This window comes from Mobula hypostoma, chromosome 14 (genome assembly GCF_963921235.1).
Source record: "Mobula hypostoma chromosome 14, sMobHyp1.1, whole genome shotgun sequence".
NCBI lineage: Eukaryota > Metazoa > Chordata > Chondrichthyes > Myliobatiformes > Myliobatidae > Mobula > Mobula hypostoma.
Genome location: NC_086110.1, coordinates 41,885,385 through 41,906,064, shown reverse-complemented (window position 1 = coordinate 41,906,064; position 20,680 = coordinate 41,885,385). Strand labels below are relative to the sequence as shown.

The 20,680-nt window shown below is 40.5% G+C and overlaps 1 protein-coding gene and 1 long non-coding RNA gene across 2 annotated transcripts in view; one reads left to right on the top strand and one right to left on the bottom strand.

The window, feature by feature from the left end:
* Nucleotides 1-20,680, bottom strand: part of jph3b (junctophilin 3b) — a 134,232-nt gene that overhangs the window by 54,311 nt on the left and 59,241 nt on the right. The window lies entirely within an intron of this gene.
* Nucleotides 1-20,680, top strand: part of LOC134356228 (uncharacterized) — a 35,148-nt gene that overhangs the window by 153 nt on the left and 14,315 nt on the right. The window lies entirely within an intron of this gene.

Below are 20,680 nucleotides of genomic sequence, written 5' to 3'. Positions count from 1 at the left end.
TTTCAAAATACTTACTTAATCCCAAAAGCAATTCAGGAAACAGTTGGGAGAACAAGGCTCTATTATTAAAATAATTGTATAATATAATTTGATATGTGCATGATTAGGCATTATTATTATATATTAAACATTGGAAAAGATGCTATGAATTTTAGCTAGGACTTTAAAGTCTCTTTCCTAATGATTGATTTAATAATTAATTTTCTACCAGGTGGAAAATACTCACTCATAATCACTCATCAGATAGCCATTTGCACATTCACTTAGTTAATTCTGACCATAAACAATGTTCCTATGAATATTAAGCCTGAAAACTTTAAAATAAAGAAAAACACATGGTTCTTACCTCCTGCAGGTTTGCTTAATTTAGTATCCAAATAATATTCTTTGTCTTTCTATGCTCTTTGGGTTTTTGTTTTCTGAATCTATTTAATCTTGGTCTGTAATTATCTGCCTTTATTGTTTCAGCAGATTAACTGCAAAGTAATTCCAGCAGTTCTTCATTAATCATTAAATAAACTAGTGGCAGGGAATGGTCTTGTTTCGGAATATCAAATCATTATGATTCTCACTAGAGTAACTTAGCTGATAACGTGCATGGATGGAGGAAAGGGTTAATAAGGAACGAAATGAGCTGTTCACAACACTGTCTAACGGTAAACATACTATTATGCCGACTATTAAGGCCAAGAAGGCTTCATCATTGATAAGCATTATTCATGAAAAAGAGCGACTGAGCCCAAACAAATTAACTTGGTAAATGTAGTGGGCAGATTATGTCAAATTTTGTCTTGTCTATTTTTATGTCTAAATTTTCTGTTTGGCACATTGACCTTCATAAATCAAAGTATTGAGTATAGGAGTTGGGATGTTATGTTGAAGTTGTACAAGATGGCGGCGAGGCCTAATTTGGAGTACAGTATTGTGTGCAGTTCTGGTCACCTACCTACAGGAGAGAGGTCAATAAAATTGAAAGAGTGAAGAGAAAATTTACAAGGACATTGCCAGGACTTGATGACCTAAGTTTTGGGGAAAGGTAGAATAGATTAGGACATTATTCCCTAGAGTGTCGAAGAATGAGGGGAGATTTGATAGAAGTATGCTAACATATGAGGGGTATAGACAGGGTAAATGCAAGCAGACTTTTTCTGCTGCGATTGGGAGATACTAGAACTAGAGGTCATGGGTTAAGGTTGAAAGATGAAATGTTTAAGGGGAATATGAGGGGGAAATTTTTTCACTTAGAAAGCGGTGCAAGCGTAGAACAAGCTGCCAGCAGAAATACTGGATGTGGGTTTGATTTCAACATTTAAGAGAAATTTGGTTAAGTATATTGGTGGGAGAGGTATGGAGGGTTATGGTCCAGGTTCAGGTCAATGGGACTAGGCAGATAAATAGTTTGGCATGGACTAGATGGGCTGAATGGCCTCTTTCTGTGCTGTAGTGTTCTATGACTCTATGACCATGAATCGTGTCATGGGACAAAATTAATTGCTAATATCATAGATACTCTTGTGTAGAGTTATTATAATATATTAAGAGAACGAAGAACCAAAGAGCTGTTGAAAAGTACCATTGTTCACCATCATTTTAACTTTTTGGGCATTTCCAACAAAAGTTATACGCTCTGTGAGCTGGTGCCCAGTCAGTTCCTCCATTGTCAACACAATGTCCATGAAGTTGCACAGGAAGCTCCCATTTGGCTTCCAATGTTTCAACAGCATCTGATAGAATAAAACAGCATCTGCTTTTATCCACATTACTGATCGTGTTTAGTTCTAAAGTATTGTGTGTTGCTTACAAGGTGCCCCCAGGAAGAAAAACATATAGCAATACTGTATTTAGACTATCGGTTCCCAAACATTTTTGGGTTACTGGCCCCTTGGCTCCCAGACCACATGCCCACTGTCCCTCTCTCCCTTTCCAGCCATTACATTAAAACTATAAAGAATTATGATTTACAATGCACAGTGAAAGAAAATATGAGCTGCAAATTCAAATCAGTGACAAATAATTGCAAAAAATATTCAAATCTATTATTAAATAACAAAATACAAACCACACACATTCAAATTGTTCGTCATTCTCTTTCTAGTCGAGAATTGAGAGCATGATACTTGATTTTATTTATTGCTGTGATAATAGTATCTAATGATCTGTGCAGTTGATCACGGGTTTTTTGCAATAAGATGTTTGTGAATTACACAGTAAATGGTAAATATGTTAGATACAGCTTTTTTCAAGAAATTAGAACCCCACAGTTGCGCACCATCTGTTGCAGAACAAGAATGATGGTGAGTGGAATGTCCTTTTCTTTGAAAAATTGCTCAGCAACACAAAATATTGACTCCCCCTTCATATCCATTTCTAGTCCCTTGCAAATAACAACTATTGAATCATACTTTCATCTTTTATGAAATGGCTTCTACCAAGAAGCAAAGATTTGTTGACTAGCAAATTTGACAAATCCAACTGCTGAGCAAATTCTGATATCCAAGATATGTTGCACAATGTGTCTTCCACATTCTCAGATATTTCATCCATTCGTCTTTGAACCGAGTTATTGCTGAGCAGAATCACTTTAATTCTTTGGTCTGGTGACTTATGCAAAACTGTACTCAAAACCTCTCTTACTGCTGGCAGAATCAGTTCTTCTCCGAATGTATGGGGCTTTCCAGATTTAGCAATGAGCAATGAAATGTATGAAGCATGCAAACATCACTGTTTTGTTGTGAATTGTTGGCAAATATGTATTGAAGTGTTTTCCATTTCTGAAAATGTGTACCAAGTGACTGAAAATAAGCCAAATTTGTGTTTGCAGAATGCATTCTCTTCAAATGTTCAAGAAGCCTGGATGTTTCATTGCCTCATTTGAAAAAACTTTTTCACTCAACAAATACATTGGCTGCTGTTGGTTGCTTGGTGCTGATATAAATCTATATTTCAGACACTCCACACTGTACTACCTACACTTCTTTTACATTTGGTCTGCTTATGCTATTTTCGTTATGGATTAATGCCCATGGGCAATCACCTATTCAACCTCAAGTGATGCGATCAAAAGAGGGGAAGGTTAAGTCATCATAGCTCTGGCAGAACCTAACTACCTGCCTGAAGATACATAAAGTGGGGCAGCAATATCTCAGTTGGGCCATGAGCTAGGGCAAAGTGGTCAAGACCATTTGAAAGGGCATATTCTGAGCTTTACCCCATTGGATGCCATACGCTAATTCACAGGAATTGTATCACTGTGTGATTAGAGTATGGGAATCATACTGGCTAACACTGCATTACAGTAGTGAATGGCAATAACAATTTCTTCAGTTAGATTTCTCACGATATGCCAAATACAGAAGTGTCACATTACTTTTCAATAACTATACGTTTCAAGCAACATCTAAGAGAGCGGTGGGTTAGGAAGAGAAGAGGTGATTACCTGATCGTTGTAATCAATTATGAGGCACTGAGGATCAAATGTTTATAATAAGTAATTAAGTTCTTAAATTAAGCCAGTAATCCCTCAGCTGCACCTCCCCCAACACACACACACCGCGCGACCCTCTTTATCTTTATTGCCCACTTAGAGACTTAGATGTCGCCCACTTTGGGAATCACTGGTCTAACTGGTCCTATTGTTCTGCTCCAGATTATTCTATTATGAGAAGTTGTATGTCACAGAATAGATTTCTGGGGGAATATGTTAAAATACTGTACTTGTGCAAAAATTCATCTTTACTTTGGTATGATAACCGATGGGTGTGAAGGAGGCTTGAGTGTTACAGTATGAGTCCTGTAGAATCTAAGGTTCCTTCATGACCAGTGATATACAGCCAATATACCATGGAAGCACACCCTTCAGCCCAAGCTGTTCATGTTGACCATTTCATATACTGACCACCCGCTGGATGAAAAGATTGCCCTTAGCTTCCAATTAAGTCTCTCTCCTCTCACCCTAAACCTATGCTCTCTAATTATCTCTGCCCCTCATCATTTTATGCATACTGTATATAAGATCACCCTTCATTCCTCATTCTCTTGTGCTGCACAGATAAAGTCTGTTCAGTCCTTCAACACCTGACAACATCTCTGTTGCACTATCTCCATCTTTTTCTATTGGCATCTTTTTCCTATAGATGTGTGATCAAAACTTTGCACAAAATTCCAATGCGGTCTTGCCAGTGTTCTGTACAATTGAAACATGACATCCCAGCTTCTGCATTCATTACCTTGACTGATGAAGACCAGCATGCCATAAGCATTTCTTACCATCCTGTCAATCTGTGACACCACTTTCAGGGAACTATGTACTTCTCTCCTAGGTCTCTCTGTTCTACAACATTTCTCTACCGATTAATGTGAAAGCCTAGAATGTTTGTAGCATTGATGGTATTCAGGAGAAGTCCAGGTAGTATCAAAAGAAGAAGACCTCAACTCTCCATATGATGCATTATCAAGCTTTGTCTGCTTAGCTTCCACAAAGAAAAGACATAAAATTCTTGGTATGTAGTTACTGATGGGAATAAAATGCTGTTACATGTGTGCTAATAAATGGTTATTATACTGTAAACGGATGTGCAGTGTCTAGTCAGAGCCAAAACATAAGGAATAAAATCTTCACGTTTCTAGATTTCCAATACATTCTTACATGCAAATCCAGAATAAATATCGGTGATTGTATAAAGAAAAGTGATCACAACAGAGAATTTTGCTGAATTAAGGTATTGGCTGAATGGCTGCTGTAAGTATCAGTTGCAGAGGAGATGCTGCAGATGCTGTAAACACACAAAAATAAAAGGGTTATCATACAAGGAACATTTAATGGCTCTGGGTCTGTACTCACTGGAATTTAGAAGGATAAGGAGGGATCTCATTGAAACTTTTCGAACGTTGAAAGGCCTAGACAGAGTAGATGTGGAAAGTATGTTTCCCATGGTGGGAGAGTCTAGGACAAGAGCGCACAGCCTCAGGATAGAGGGACCTCCATTTAAAACAGAGATGCAGAGAAATTTCTTTAGCCAGAAGGTGGTGAACTTGTGGAATTTGTTACCACAGGCTGCTGTGGAGGCCAGGTCGTTGGAAGTAATTAAGGCAGAGATTGATAGGTTCTTGACTGAACACTGTATCAAAGGTTACAGGAAGAACCTGGGGAGTGGGGCAGAGGAGGGGAAAAAAGGATCAGCCATGATTGAATGGTGGAGCAGACTCGACAGGCCAAATGGCCTAATTCTGCTCCTATGTCTTATGGTCTTAAAATGCTGGAGAAAATCAGCATGTCAGGCAGCGTTTATGTAGAAAAATAGAGTTGACATTTCAGACTGAGACTCATTATCAGGAGTCAGTATCATTTAACTGTTCTTATACCATAGAACTTAAAGATTCTGCTTATTATAGTCCAAGGCAGCTCAAAATGTATTCTTCAATTCACCCTTGAGAACAATTCCTCACTTTTCTTTAGCTAAAGATACAATAATATTATTAAATAAATCTGCATTTATGTTTCCTGAAATACTCCATAGATTATAGTAAAATTAACCAAAAGCTTATAGACTTATTCTATGATCACAAACACTGAACAGATGGAGAAAACAATACACTTCTTGTAGGCTAACAATAGTCCAGAATCCAAATTGGACCACTATATAAATGTTGTTCCTACAAACAGCAGGTCAGAGACAATTATCCTTTTGTGAGTAACTCAACTCCTGACTCTGCAAAATCAATACAAAGCACCATTCCTCCTTTTATGTACCCAGTTGTTGACCCCAGCTGGGGAGCCTGTAATTTGCATCAATTTCCTTGAGAGGAAATCAATTGGAATTGCTGCTCCTGATTACTGGATGGTAACCCATGCGGGAATGTGGCTTGACTGGGTTCATCAGAATTGATGATGCTATTCTATGTGGGCTTGACAGCAACTAGTGTGAATACTCAATATTACAAAACAAAAATGAGTAGCGATAATACTGGCACTCGTGGAATAATGGCTAAACATGAAGCCACGGGTGGGGAAAATAAATCACGCTTTAAATTAGAGCCTTAGAGTCCTGATGGAGGATCTCAACCCCAAAACGTCTCTGTTAACTCTTTCCCATGGATGCTGCCTGGCCTGCTGAGTTCCTCCAGCATTTTGTGTATGTTACCCTGCTTTAAATTCTTCTGATATGTGCATATTTTGGAAGAAAATAGAATTCTCGCTGGGCTGCTGAAGACACATGATTTTGTGCCTTAAGCTTTGGTACAGGCATCCATCGAACAAAGTAAAAAAAAAGCCCAAATCATCTTGTTCATAAAAAGACACACTACTCTGGCCCATCCCCCTACTCTTAGGTAATTAATAAAATGATTAGTTGTGTCATTGAGAGTCCATTTTCTGACTAACATCCTGCTCAATGTAGATTTTGTTAGGGGCCACTCAGCTCCAGATCTCAAACAAAAAACCCTGATCATATTGTTGGCAAAAATTAAACTGGATTCTGGAGCTGAGATCAAATATGGACAAATGTGGCACCAGGAAGCCTAAACAGAAGCCAATGGGAATGGAAAGAAATTGGCTGCAGATATATTTCACACCAAGGAAGACTGCTACTATTGTTGGGAGTCTGTCATCTCAGCCATAAGCTATCATTGTCTCTTTTTCATGGGGTAATGTTAGAAATGATTTCTTTCCATAAGTTCACAGAAGTTTAGACCATAAGACATAAGAGCAGAAAGCTATTTGGCCCATTGAGTCTGCTCCGACATTCTATCATGGCTGATTTATTATCCCTCTCAACTCCAATTTCTGCCTTCTCTCCATAACCTTTGACTAATCAGGAACCTATCATCTCTGCTTTAAACATACTCAATAACCTAGCCTCTACAGCCACCTGTGGCAATGAATTCCACAGACTCACCACCCAATGGATAAAAAACTTCCTTCTTATCTCTGTTCAAATGGACAACCTTCTCTTTTGACACTGTGCCCTCTGGTCCTAGACTCACACACTATAGAAAACATCCTCTCCACATTCGCTCTGAATAGGCCTTTCAATATTTGTTAGATTTCAATGTGATACCCCCTCATTCTTCTAAATTCCAGTGAGTACAAGCCCAAAGCCATCAAATGCTCCTCATACATTAACCCTTTCATTCCTGGAATAATCCTCAACATTTCTTAGATAAAGGCTCAAAATTGCTCACAATACTACAAGTGTGGTCTGACCAATACCTTATGAAGCTTCAACATCATATCCTTCCTTTTATGTTCTAGTCCTTTCAAAATGAATGCTAAAATTGTATGTGAGTTCCTTACCACTGACTCAACCTGCAAGTTAACGTTAAGGGAATCCTGTACAAAGACTCCCTCTGATTATTAAATTTTCTGCCTATTTAGAAAATAGTCTATGCCTTTATTCCTTCTACCAAACTGCATGACTATACACCATATTCTACCTGCCACTTCTTTGGCCATTCTCTCAATCTCTGCAAGTCCTTCCAACTCCTTGTTTCCTCAACACTATCTGCCTCTCCACCTATCTTTGTATCGTCTGAAAATTTGGTCATAAAGCCATCAATTCTGTCATCCAATTTGTTCACAATGTGAAGTGAAGTGATCCCAATATCAACCCCTGTGGAACACCACTTCTCAGCGGCAGCCAACTAGGAAAGGCCCCTTTATCCCGACACCTTGCCTCCTGTCAATCAGTCGATCTGCTATCCATGTTCGTATATTTCTTGTAATACCATGAGCTCTTACTTTGTTAAGCAGCCTCACCTGTGGTACCTTGCCAAAGGCCTTCTGAAAATGCAAGTACACAACATCCACTGACTCTCCTTTGTCTATTCTGCCTACTGTTTCCTCAAAGAATTGCATCAGGTTTGCAAGGCAAGATTCCCCCTTAAGGAAACCATGCTGACTTGGGCCTACTTTATATCTTGTGCCTCCAAGTACCCTGAAACCTCATCCTCACTAATAGATTCCAACATCTTCAAAACCACTGAATTCTAACTAGCCTATAATTTCCTTTCTTTTGGCTCCCTCTTCATAATGAATGGAGTGACATTCGCAATTTTCCAGTCCTCAGGAATCATGCCAGAATCTAGTGATTCTTGAAAGATCATTACTAACGTCTCCACAATCTCTCCAGCTACCTCTTTCAGAATCCTGGGGTGTAGTCTATCTGGTCCAGGTGACTTATCTGTCTTCAGACCTTTCAGCTTCCCAAGCACCTTCTCCTTAGTCACAGCAATTGTACTCTCGTCTTGACCCCTGACACTCTCAAACTTTTTTGTTATTATTATTATTATTATTACTTTATTGTTGCCAAACAATTCATACTAGAGCGTACAATCATAACAGAGATATTTGATTCTGCACTTAGCACTCCCTGGAGTACAAATCAATAGTAAATATAATAAAAATTTAAATTATAAATCATAAATAGAAAATAGAAAAGGGAAATTAAGGTAGTGCAAAAAAAACCGAGAGGCAGGTCCGGATATTTGGAGGGTACGGCCCAGATCTGGGTCAGGATCCGTTCAGCAGTCTTATCACAGTTGGAAAGAAGCTGTTCTCAAATCTCGCTGTACGACTCTTCAAGCTCCTGAGCCTTCTCCCGGAGGGAAGAGGGACGAAAAGTGTGTTGGCTGGGTGAGTTGTGTCCCTGATTATCCTGGCAGCACTGCTCTGACAGCGTGCGGCGTAAAGTGAGTCCAAGGATGGAAGATTGGTTTGTGTGATGTGCTGGGCTGTGTTGTTTGTGTTCAAAATCTTCTGCAGCTTCTTCCGGTCTTGGACAGGACAACGTCCATACCAGGTTGTGATGCACCCTAGAAGAATGCTTTCTACGGTGCAGCTATAAAAATTCGTGAGGGTTTTAGAGGACAGGCCAAATTTCTTCAGCTTTCTCAGGAAGTAAAGGCACTGGTGGGCCTTCTTGGCAGTGGACTCTGCTTGGTTGGACCAAGTCAGGTCATTTGTGATATTGACCCCAAGGAACTTAAAGCTTTCGACCTGCCGATGTAGATAGGGTCGTGTGGTCCGCTACTCCTTCTGAAGTCAACCAATTCCTTCGTCTTGCTAAGGGATAGGTTATTGTCTTCGCACCATGCCACCAGGTTCTGAATTTTGAACTTCCAGCACACCGCGAGAAGACTGTGCAAAATACTTATTCAGTTCATCTGCCATTTCTTTGTCCATTACTACCTCCCCAGCCTAATTTTCCAGCAGTCCAATATCCACTCTCACCTTTCTTTTACTCTTTACTGTATATATCTGAAAAAAAATTGGTATCCTCTTCAATATTTTTGCTTGCTTGCTTATCTTCATTTTTCATCTTTTCTCTCCTCACAGCTCTTTTAGTTGCCTTTTGTTGGTTTTTAAAAACTTCCCGTTCCTCTACCTTCTCTCTAATTTTTGCTGTATTATATGCCTTCTCTTTGGCTTTCACGCCGTCTTTGACTTCTCTTGTCAGCCACTGCTGCCTCATCCTTTTTTTAGAATAATCCTTCCTTCATCTTGAGGAAGTATCTATCCTGCGCCAGGCTCCAGGGGTTGTGTTGTGTTCTTTGTGTGAGATGTGGGAACTCTGGCAGACCTCCAGCTTCCCGGAGCTGCACCAAGCTGCAGCTTCTCAGAGAATGTGTTAAGGAACTGGAGGTGCAGCTTAATGACCTTCAGCGCATGTGGGAAACTGAGGAGGTGATAGTTGGAACTACAGGGAGGGAACCACCCCTAAATTACAGGAGACAGGCACGTGGGTGAGTGTCCTGAGAGGGAAAGGAAATGGGCAGCCAGTAGAGATTACCCTTGTGGCCGTTCCTCTCAGTGATAAGTATACTGCTTTGGATACTGTTGTGGTAGGGGGGCTACCGGGGAGATCCACAGTGACAGGGCCTCTGGCACTGAGTCTGGCACTGTGACTCAGAAGGGAAGAGGGAGAAGAGGACTGCAGGAGTGAGAAGAGATTCTTTTGCAAGAGGAGTAGATACGAGATTCTGTGGACACAATAGAGACACCCAGATGGTATGCTGCCCCCCAGCTGCCAGGGTCAGGGATGTCTCAGATCGAGTCTATGGCATTCTAAAGGAAGAGGGTGAGCAGCCAGAAGTCTTGGCACCGATGACATCAGTAGGAAAAGCGAGGAGGTCCTGAAGAGACAATTTAGGGAACTAGGTAGAAAGCTGAAAAGCAGGACCTCCAGGTTAATCATCTTTAGATTGCTGCCTGTGCCACGTGCCAGTGAGTGTAAGAACAGGATGATTTGTGCAGGGAGCAAGGTTTCAGATTTCTAGATCATTGAGATCTCTTCTGGAGAAGGTATGACCTGTACAAAAGGGACAGGTTACACCTGAACCGGACGGGGACCAATATCTTTGCAAGCAGGTTTGCTAGAACTGTTGGAAAGGGTTTAAAATAATTTGGAAGGAGGATGGGAAACTGAGTGATACGGTTGAGGATGGGGCGGTTGGTATACAGTAGAGGCAGTGTGTAGTGAGACTATCAGGAAGGACAGGTAGATAATAGGGCAAAGTTGCAATCAGTGTGATCTTTCGAGAATCACTAGATTCTGGAATGGTTCTGGAAGTCTGGAAGATTGCAAATGTCACTCGACTTTTCAAGAAGGGAAAGAGGCAGAAGAAAGGAAACTATAGACCAGTTAGTCTGACCTCAGTGGTTGTGAAGATGCTGGAGTCAATTATTAAGGATGAGGTCTCAGGGTACTTGGAGGCACTTGATAAAATAGGCCGTAGTCAGCATGGTTTCCTTTAGCGAAAATCTTGACTGACAAATCTGTTGAAATCCTTTGAGGAAATAACAAGCAGCTTAGACAAAGGAGAATTGATAGATGTTATGTACTTGGATTTTCAGAAGGTCTTTGAAAGGGTGCCACATATGAGGCTGCTTAGCAAGATAAGACCCCATGATATTACACAAAAGGATAGAGAATTGGCTGATTGGCAGGAGGCAAATAGGCGGAATAAAGGGAGCCTCTTCTGATTGGCAGCCAGTGGGTAGCGGTGTTCCACTGCTTCTTTTTACGTTGTAGGTCAATGATTTGGATGATGGAATTGTTGACTTTGTGGCATAGTTTGTGGACAATACAAAGATAGGTGGAGGAGCAGGTAGTGTTGAGGAAGCAGGAAGGCTGTAGAAGGACTTTGACCGATTGGGAGAAATGGCGAAGAAGTAGCAGGTGGAATATAATGTCAGGAAGTGTTTGGTCATGCACTTTAATAGGAGGAATAAAAGCAGAGACTGTTTTCTAAACTGGAAGAAAATTTAAAAATCCAAGGCACATAGGAACTTGGGAGTCCTCGTGCAGAATTCCCGAAAGATTAACTTATAGGTTGAGTCAGTGATGAGGAAGGCAAATGCAATGTTGGCATTCATTTTGTCTAGAGGACTAGAATATAAAAACAAGGATGTAATGCTGAGGCTTCTTAAGACACTGGTGGGGCCTCACTTGGAGTATTGTGAGCATTTTGGGCCCCTTATCTAAGAATACATGTGCTGATATTGGAGAGAATTCAAAAGAGGCACATGAAAATGATTCCAGGAATGAAAGGCTTATCATTTGAGGACCGTTGGACAGCTCTGGGCCTGTACACACTGAAGTTTAGAATGAGGGAGGATCTCATTAAAACCTATCTAATGTTGAAAAGCCTAGATAGAGTGGATGTAGAGAGGATGTTTCCGATAGCGGGGGATTCTATGACAAGAAGGCACCATCTCAGACAAGAGGGTCGTTCATATACAATGGAGATGGGGAGAAATTTCTTTAGCCAGAAGGTGGTGAATCTGTGGAATTCATTGCCACAGGTGGCTGTGGAGGCCAGGTCATTTGGCATAGTTGAGGCGAAGGTTGATAGATTCTTGATAAGTCAGAGCATGAAAGATTATGGGCTGAAGGCAGGAGAATGGGGTTGAGAGGGAAATCGATCAGCCATAATCAAATGGCAGAGCAGACTTGATGGGTCAAATGGCCAAATTTTGCTTCTACAACTTATGGTCTTATGGCTTTCCGAATTGCCCCCAGAAACTCAAATCATTGCTGTTTTACCATCATCCCTGCCAGTGTCCCCTTCCAATCAACTTTGGTCAGCTCCTCTCTCATGTCTTTTTAATTCACTTTTCTCCACTGTAATACTGATACATCTGACTTTATCTTCTCACTCTCGACCGCAGGGTGAATTCTATCTGATTATGATCACTGCCTCTCAAGAATTCCTTTACCTTAAGCTCCCTAATCAAATCTGGTTCATTACACAACATCAAATCCAGCATTGCCTTCCCCCTAGGGACTCAACCACAAGCTGCTCTAAAAAGCCATCTCGTTCGCATTCTACAAATTCCCTCTCTTGGGATCCAGCACCAACCTGATTTTCCCAAACTACCCGCATATTAAAATGCCCCCATGGCTATTGTAACATCGTCCTTATTAAATGTGCTTTCTATTTCCTATAATATTAAATTTCTTATAAAATGCCTCAAATTATGAAACAACCTGTGATCACATGCAGCAAAACCAGAACGTCTTTCAAGCTTGGGCTGACAAGTACCAAATAATGGCCACTTCCTAGTGAACTTGACTACTTCCCATTTACATTAGTCAGTATCACCCAATATAAACTTCTAATGATGATTCAGAAACTTAACTAGACCGATGCTGTCATTGTACTCTGCAGTGAGTAATGTAACTCCTGGTTCTCCAAAGACAAGGCAGAGGTGTGATGGAAGACTCTGCACTTGCCAGGATAATGCAGCTCCTATCATCACAGGTAATTTGGCAATATACCAAGCAAGGCTTCCTCTTGATTAAATCCTTAAGTTCAAAGTTAAAAGTTAATTTATTATCAAAATACACTACTCTGAGATTCATTTTCTTGCAGATACTCACAGTAGAACAAAGAAATACAACATATTAAATGAAAAGCCACACACAAAGACAACCAATTAATGTGGAGAAGACAAATGGTGTAAATACAAAAAAGTCAATAATAATAATAAATAAATAAACAAACAAACACATAATTCTGAGAGAAGAGTTGTAGAGTTGCTTGAAAATGACTCATTGGTTGTGGAATCTGTCCAGTTTTGAGGTGAGTGAAATTATCTACTCAGGAGCCTGAAGGTTGAACAGCAATGACTGATCCTGAGCCTGGTGCTGGGAGACCTAAGCCTTTTGTACCTCCTTCCTGATGGCAGGAAAGAGAAGAGATCATGGCCTGGATGGTGGGTCCTTAATGATGGTACAGGTATGTGTTCAATCTCAGTGGCCTCTACTTGGTCAACCAAAGGTTTTATTGTTCTTTTTAAGTGTACTTTTTACAGTCGCAAGAACCTGCTGGACATTAAGAACTTTAAGTAATGCATGTCTCCTCCATCAGCAGGTTGCTCATTGGTGGTGAAACTGAAGCTGCTGGACTTGCTGCAGATTGTGCTGCCTCCTGCGACAGAGAGGTGTCGGAGGTGTCAGTGCACAAAGGTGATATGCAGTCTAACGGCGAGTGATCGTCCTAGTCGCTTTTTGTGTGATTGCAAGACCCTGTCGGATGTTGTTCATGTGGAATGCTGCAAGTCTGATTCACCGATTTATTGGTGGATGGCAGGGGCGCTGCGCAGCCTTGGTCGTAGTGAGGACCAGGCCTGAAGCCGTGGTGTCACCTGTTTACAGAGAAACATCGGAGTCAGTGCTCTCCACTGGAGGTGGTGTGCAGCCTACAAGCTGGAGTCAGTGCTGTCCCTCAGTGTTCACTCGGCAGAAGACAAACTATATTGTCTTCAACCGCAGATTTCTGCAAGATTTATGGACTTGTGGTCTTGGACTATATATTGTTTGTGTGACTGTGTTTTATTGATAACTCATATGTGCCTGTGGTGTGTATGACTGTTGGTACTGTGGCCCAGGGTAACGCTGTTTCATTCGACAGTATTCATGTATGGTTGATTGTCAACGGAACTTGAACTGATGGATGCCGCATCTTCATGGCAGTGTTCCTTGTAGATGCGTTCAATGGCGGGGAGGACTTTTCCTGTGATGGACTGGGCTGCATCCGCCGCTTTTTGTAGGCTTTTCCATTCTTGGGCATGGTGTTTCCATACCAGGCAGTGATGCCACCAATCAGAATACTTTCTATTGTGCATCTACAAGGTTTCTAGATGACATGCCAAATCTTCACAAACTTCTACGAAAGTAGAGGTGCTGCTGTGCCTTCTTTGTAATGGCACTTATGTGCTTGATCCTCTGAACTGATAACACCAAGGAATTTAAAGTTACTGACCCTTTTGATCTCTGACCCCTGAACGAGTACTGTCTTAAGGATCTCCAGCTTCTTCCTCCTGTAATCAGCTCTTTGGTTTTGGTGACACTGAGTGAGAGGTTGTGGTTGTGGCAGCAGCTAACTATATTTTCAATCTCCCTAAATGCTGATTCATTACCACCTTTGTTTTGGCCAACAACAGTGGCGTTGTCAGCAAATTTAAAGATGGCAACGGAGCTGCGCTTAGCCTCACAGTCGTAAGTACAAAGCGAGTACAGCAGGGGGATAAGCACCCAACTTTGTGGTGCACCTGTGCTGAAGGTGACTGTGGAGGTGACGTTATTGTCAATCCAAACTGAGTAGGGTTTGCAAGTGAGGAAATCGAGGACCCAGCTGCACAAGGAGGCATCGAGGCTTAGGTCTTGGAGCTTATTGATTAGTTTCGAGGGGGTGATAGAATTGAATGCTGAGCTGTACACAAAGGAAGTGTGTTCTGGTACATGCATCTTTACTGTACAGCTATTCCACGGAGTGAAGAGCCAATGAACGGGCTGTTGGCCTGCTGAAAACAAACTGGAGCAGATCCAAGTCACTCCTCAGGCAGTTGTTGATGTGTCTCATGATCAAGCTCTCAAACCACTTCATCGCAGTGGATATAAGTGCTACCAAATGATAGCCATTGAGGCAATTGTAAACAAGCACCTCCTTCACTACCAGTACAGAGTGGCTTCAATTGCATTGCTGTAGTGAACCAAGACTTCTTCTCAAACTTCTTTTAGGCAGATGCCTGCAAGATGAAGGGACTCGTAACTTTTCCAAAACCACTAAGTTTCTTTCTGAGGGACAGAGTCCTATCACACAGAGATATTCCTTCATCATGGCAAAATCAAAATCAGTCCAAGAAGGCAATTCATTGCAGAGATCTCAGAAACAATTAGGACCGAGCTTTAAAAGTCACCCTTTGTCATGCCTTCATCCCCAAACTAAATAATGAAATGATACACTACCAAAGAACAACGTTCCTTTTTACCACACAAACTTAACCATTGGTGTTTTATAAGCATGGCAAAGTTTACATTGAAACAAGGGGATATTACAGCATAGACTAATTCAATATTTATCCTTTTTTCTTCCAGAAGAGTGAAATGCTATACAGTAATCAAATTTACAACAGTTTTCCATATCCTGTCTACCACTTCCTTAAATCCATTTTCCAATCAAATCTTGAAAACTGATATTGTTTTCACCCTCAGCTTTAATTCCACAGCCTCAGTTTTTCCAGTGAACTAATCTTTCCTGCCTGTCTTCTAATTATCTTGCAATTAATTGTTTCAATTCCTTCTTAATTTCTAAACTGCTAGAAACAGCTGTTTTCTATATTTCCAGCCCTATTCTTTCATAATTTTGAATTATTATCTCCTCACCATTTCTGGTTTACTTTAGTGAAAAAATAATTAAAATCTTTAAATCTTGGCCTGCAGACTTCTTCATATGCAATGTCACCTAATGAAACTGTGTGGCTCTTTATCCTTCAATATCCTTCACATTAGTGCAGAGCCTTATTAAAGTTTCATATCAGCTCATTGGACTTCTTTCTTTTATACTTGAGACAGTTTGTTTAAACCCAGAATACAACTAACTTATTTTAGTGCCTTGTCCAGCTGAGCTGATGTTTGTAATATCCTGTAACCCCCACTCCAAAATTCTGACAGTATTATGCATGACCAAATTTACTTCCATTTAGAGTATAGTTCTGCGATATTATTTTACTAAAGTGTGTTTGGCAAAGAAAAATACAGAATCAGATGACCACAAAATTGTACAAGTTCACAGAAAAATGCATAGAACAATGTTTTGAAAATTTAATGAAATTTGAGCAATTGAACAGTTGTATCTTAAAAAAACTAACTGGTTTTAAACGACACAATATTAAATTGAGTTTTATTATTATGCTTATTGTGAGAGTGATTTTTGAGTTTAGGTCATTTCCATGTAGCAAATGGCTTTGGCTACCAGTCTTCAGTTCCTTGAAAATGTATTGTGGATTTAATTTGGAACAATGCATTCCTAGAAGCTGTGAATCCCAGTGCACAGACCTGCTGGCATCTGTGGGATGGATGCGAATCAGAAGGTGTGAAGTTTGTATGTAGCTTCAAAAGACAGCATTGTCTATACTTCAGACATCCCACCTCTCCCGGAAGCTCCGGGAGTCTCCCGCATATTGATAGCGGTTCCCTGACGCCCACAAATTGTATACAATATCCCGGAAATCAATTTTTTTGAGAGCGAGCAAGTGAGAGGGAGAGAGAGAGAGACAGAGGAAGTGAGTGACAGAGAGAGCATCCTGATTGGTCTCTCTTTGTGCTAAATAGACCTATCAGTTTTCTCTGTGGGCGGGCTTTACAGTTAACCTCTGTCTCTCTTTCATTGTCCATCAGTTCAGTTTAGTGTCCTGCAGTGCCATGGCAGAGTGTTCCAAAAAAAGAAAATATAAAACGTACTTCACCCCAGACTACGCTAAAGTGCACCCCTGCCTAATAGGGGTCAAAAATAATGACAGTGTTGCTCGCTGCACTGTTTGCAACAGTGATTTTTCTATTGCCCATGGTGGGTTAATTGACGGTAAAAGACATGTTGAGGTGAGTTTAACAGGTGTCATTCGTTATTAGCATAGCTAATGTTATTTAAACTAGCTGGCTAGCTGCTAAGGAGCTATTCTATTGATGTCCTATGTGATCAGGCCAAACTCGCTGTAGACTTGCTTAAAGTTGTAATAGAATTTTTTAAATGATTCCATGATAATAAAATTAATATAATATAACATAATTGTGAATCTTGTGAACCTGATGGCTTGCAAAATTAACAAATTCATTGACACAGACTGCTATGAGGTTGAGACTTCCGGCAAAATGCTCAAATCTGCCAAGCAAGCCACATCACAGTACAAGGAAATTTTGCAAAAGAAATAGAAAAGCTATTTGCATTGGCATTGATACTGCTAACAAAATACTCAACAAGGAATATGTGTGTGTAAACAGTTTCAATATGTGATCAAATAAATTGTTGTGTTCTTTCATAATCAAATATCCTGTATAGATACACCCTTGGAGGTTGACGGGGGGGGGGGCGTGATATGGGGTTGCAGGGGGTGGAGGTGGTGGTGCTACCTTCCTGAAATTAGTTTTTTCAGGGTGGGATGTCTGATACTTTGCAAATATAGATTGTCCTTTGTGTCTAGCAAATAAATATCAAACCCCATGTTGGGCCAGCAGACCCTTCCAGCGAAAGCGTCTCTGTATGATGCCTGCTGTACCTTGTTTTGTCAAATAAAGAAGCTGCTTTCTATCTACCTGTAACTTTCTCTGGTGATTTCATTCACCCAACAACACTTATATGATGCTGCACTAATTACCCACAATCTGAAACACAAGTAATAGTGAAAGTGGGACACAGAAATACATAAGGATTTTTGTATGAATTAAGTGATTCTTTATTTTGTACTGAAAAGTACTTTAGTAATATTCCCTCTCATTCCACAGAATGCAATGAGCCAAATCGTTTAATACATTTAAAAATCTTTTCTAGTCTAAAAAACATTATTTATTGTGGATGGTAGATAGTCACCAAATATACTAATGTATGTTTTTGATCATTTACACTCAAAAATTTTGGTACTAATTTTCATCAAGTGAAATTTCTCTAAGAGTTCCAACTAATCAATATATAACCATGAAGACCCATCTGTGGAAAGCATTTAAGAAATAAGAGCAACAGGTGCCCATTCAGGCCCTTATCCCTGCTCCATCATTCAATAAGATCAGGGTTGATCTTTTAGATCAGGACTGATAGTTTACACTAATCCAATGATCCCTTGATTCTGTTAGTATCTAAAAATCAGTCACCTGTCCTGCGTGTACTCAGCACCTGAGCTCCATGGCCGTGTGGGTGATAGATTCCAAAGATTCAATACCCTGTGTGAAGAAATTTCTCCCAGTCTTTGTCTTGAATGACTGACTTGATGTTTTGAGGCTGTAATCTTCTTTCTTAATATAACAGCCAATGGTTACCTCAGCTTTACACCAAATCTCTAAAGCCCTATGAGCATTGTATAGATTTCTTTAAGATCATCTCTTTTACTTCTAAAGTCTAGATGGTATACTGTAAGTCAAGTGTATTTAATTTCTCATCATACAACATGCCTGCCATCCCATGATGAACATCTACTGCACTGTCAAAATAGCCTTCCTCACATAAAAATACCAGACTTTTCAGACCCAGTCCGGCCAGGGTTCTATGTAATTGGAACAAGTTATCTTTGTTCTTAAACCTAGTCCTCTTGCAGTACAACCCAACAAGACTATTTGCTGTCCTAATTCATTGCTGAAGCTGCTCATTAACTGGCAAAGATTGATGTATTCGGTTACCCATGTCTTCCTGAAAACCAACACCATTAGATCTCTCACTTCTTAAAAAAATTCTGTTCTTTTTTAAATCGAAGTGGGTGAGCACTATTTTTGATATTTTTCCATATTCCTTTTGCCACTTCCTTGCCCATTCACATAACTTGTCTTTATCCTCCTGTATACCCCTCACAGACAATACTACAGCCTAGCAGAAAGTCATCAGTACATTTGGATGTATTACATTAATCCCCTCCTCCAATTCATTGACACAGATTGTCAACAGGTAAGACTCCAGCAACAATCCTTGTAGTGTCCCATATGTCAACAGCTTCCCAAACTAAAGTGGCATTTTTGCTGTTTTCTATCCATGAGACAATCCTCAACCCACCCACACAAATACTAGCCCCAATACTGCGCATTCTAATTCTGTTTAACAATCTTTTACATGGGAACTTACCAAATGCCTTCTAAAAAGTCCTAGCACATGACATCAACTGCTTTGCCTATATCTATTTCCTGGTTACAAATTTGTCAAATGTGATCTCACTCTCATTAATCCATGATGAAGCTGCAGAATATTATTGTTGTTTTCAAAGTGCCCATTAATACTTGATAATTGCCATCCTGCTGACGTAAAGCTTGCTTGTCTACAGTTCCCCATTTTCTCTCTCACTCCTTTTTGAATGGTGGTACATTCCAGTCTATGGGAACTGTTGTGGAATGTAAGAAATTTTGGAAGGTGATAACTCACAAGCACTTACTATCACCATAGCCACCAAAATGCTAGGAAACACATCTTCAGGTTCTGGTTTACAATCCCACCAATTTCTCCAACATTCTTTTCCCAAAATACTTCCACCTTCTCATTTTCCATGGACTTGTAATCCTTCCCCATCAGTGCTTTTGTGTCTTAGCTCTGAAGACAGGTTTTTTTTCTACCATTTCCTTATCCCCAATATAATTATTCTGTCTCATTCTGAAAGGGACCCATCTGTATTAATATTTACCTCTTTATTGAAACTCCTGGTTTCCTTGGCTGCGTAAGTCTGGGGAAGACACTCTCCGGTCCCGCCAAACTCATGAGATTGGAATGGCTCTCTCATCCCAAACCCTGGTTTGAGTGCATGCTGTGTAATTTGCCACCCTGTTACAAATCAGTGCCACAAGATAACTGACAGTACAGTTCATACGATTAAAGGAATTACATTTATGAATCTTAACTTAAAGGTTAGTAAAGAAAACAAAAAGAAAAGGGCCCACTTTAGTCAAATGTGCACAAGTTGGAGCTCATCTTGAAACTCGGTCACTCACGCGCCAGGCCTTTGGTCTGTATGAAAGCTCACATCGCCTTCCAAACGTCACTCACAATCCATCTCAAACAAATGGGTCTCCTACGACCGGTTCTCCCCAGCGTCTTCTCTCTCCATCTTCCGCCGAACAAAAGCCCCAAGACCAACCTCAGTGTCCCCCCCCAAACCCCCCCACCAAGTTCCGTCATCCTAATTGGATGGCACACACTCCTCATCATCCCTTATCTTCAACAACAACCCAAACAGGCTGAAAACAGAACAGACTGCTCTTACAGAATTGCTAAATGAAATACCTGCAGCATAACAGTAAAGAGGTGAACCAGGGCATTACATTATAATCTGCAAATCCTCTTGCAACCTGTTTTCATACTTCTCACCACCTACGTAGGATCATAGCGAGATGCAGCATGGAATCAGGTCCACTGGCACACTCAGCTGGCTCCAACCAACAAGTACCCATTTTAAAACTGATCCTACAAATAATACTAACCTTATATTATTCTCCTCATACCCCCATCATTACCCGGCCCTCCAATTCTACCACTAATCTACACAGCAGGGGCAACTTACAGTGGCCAATTAAGCAAGCAACCTGAGCATTTTTGGGATATGGGAGGAAGCCAGAGAACCTGGAAGAAACACAAGTAGTCAGAGGGAGAACATGTGAAATCTTCACAGACAACACCCAAAGTCAGGTTTGAATACGGGTGACTGGAACTATTAGCT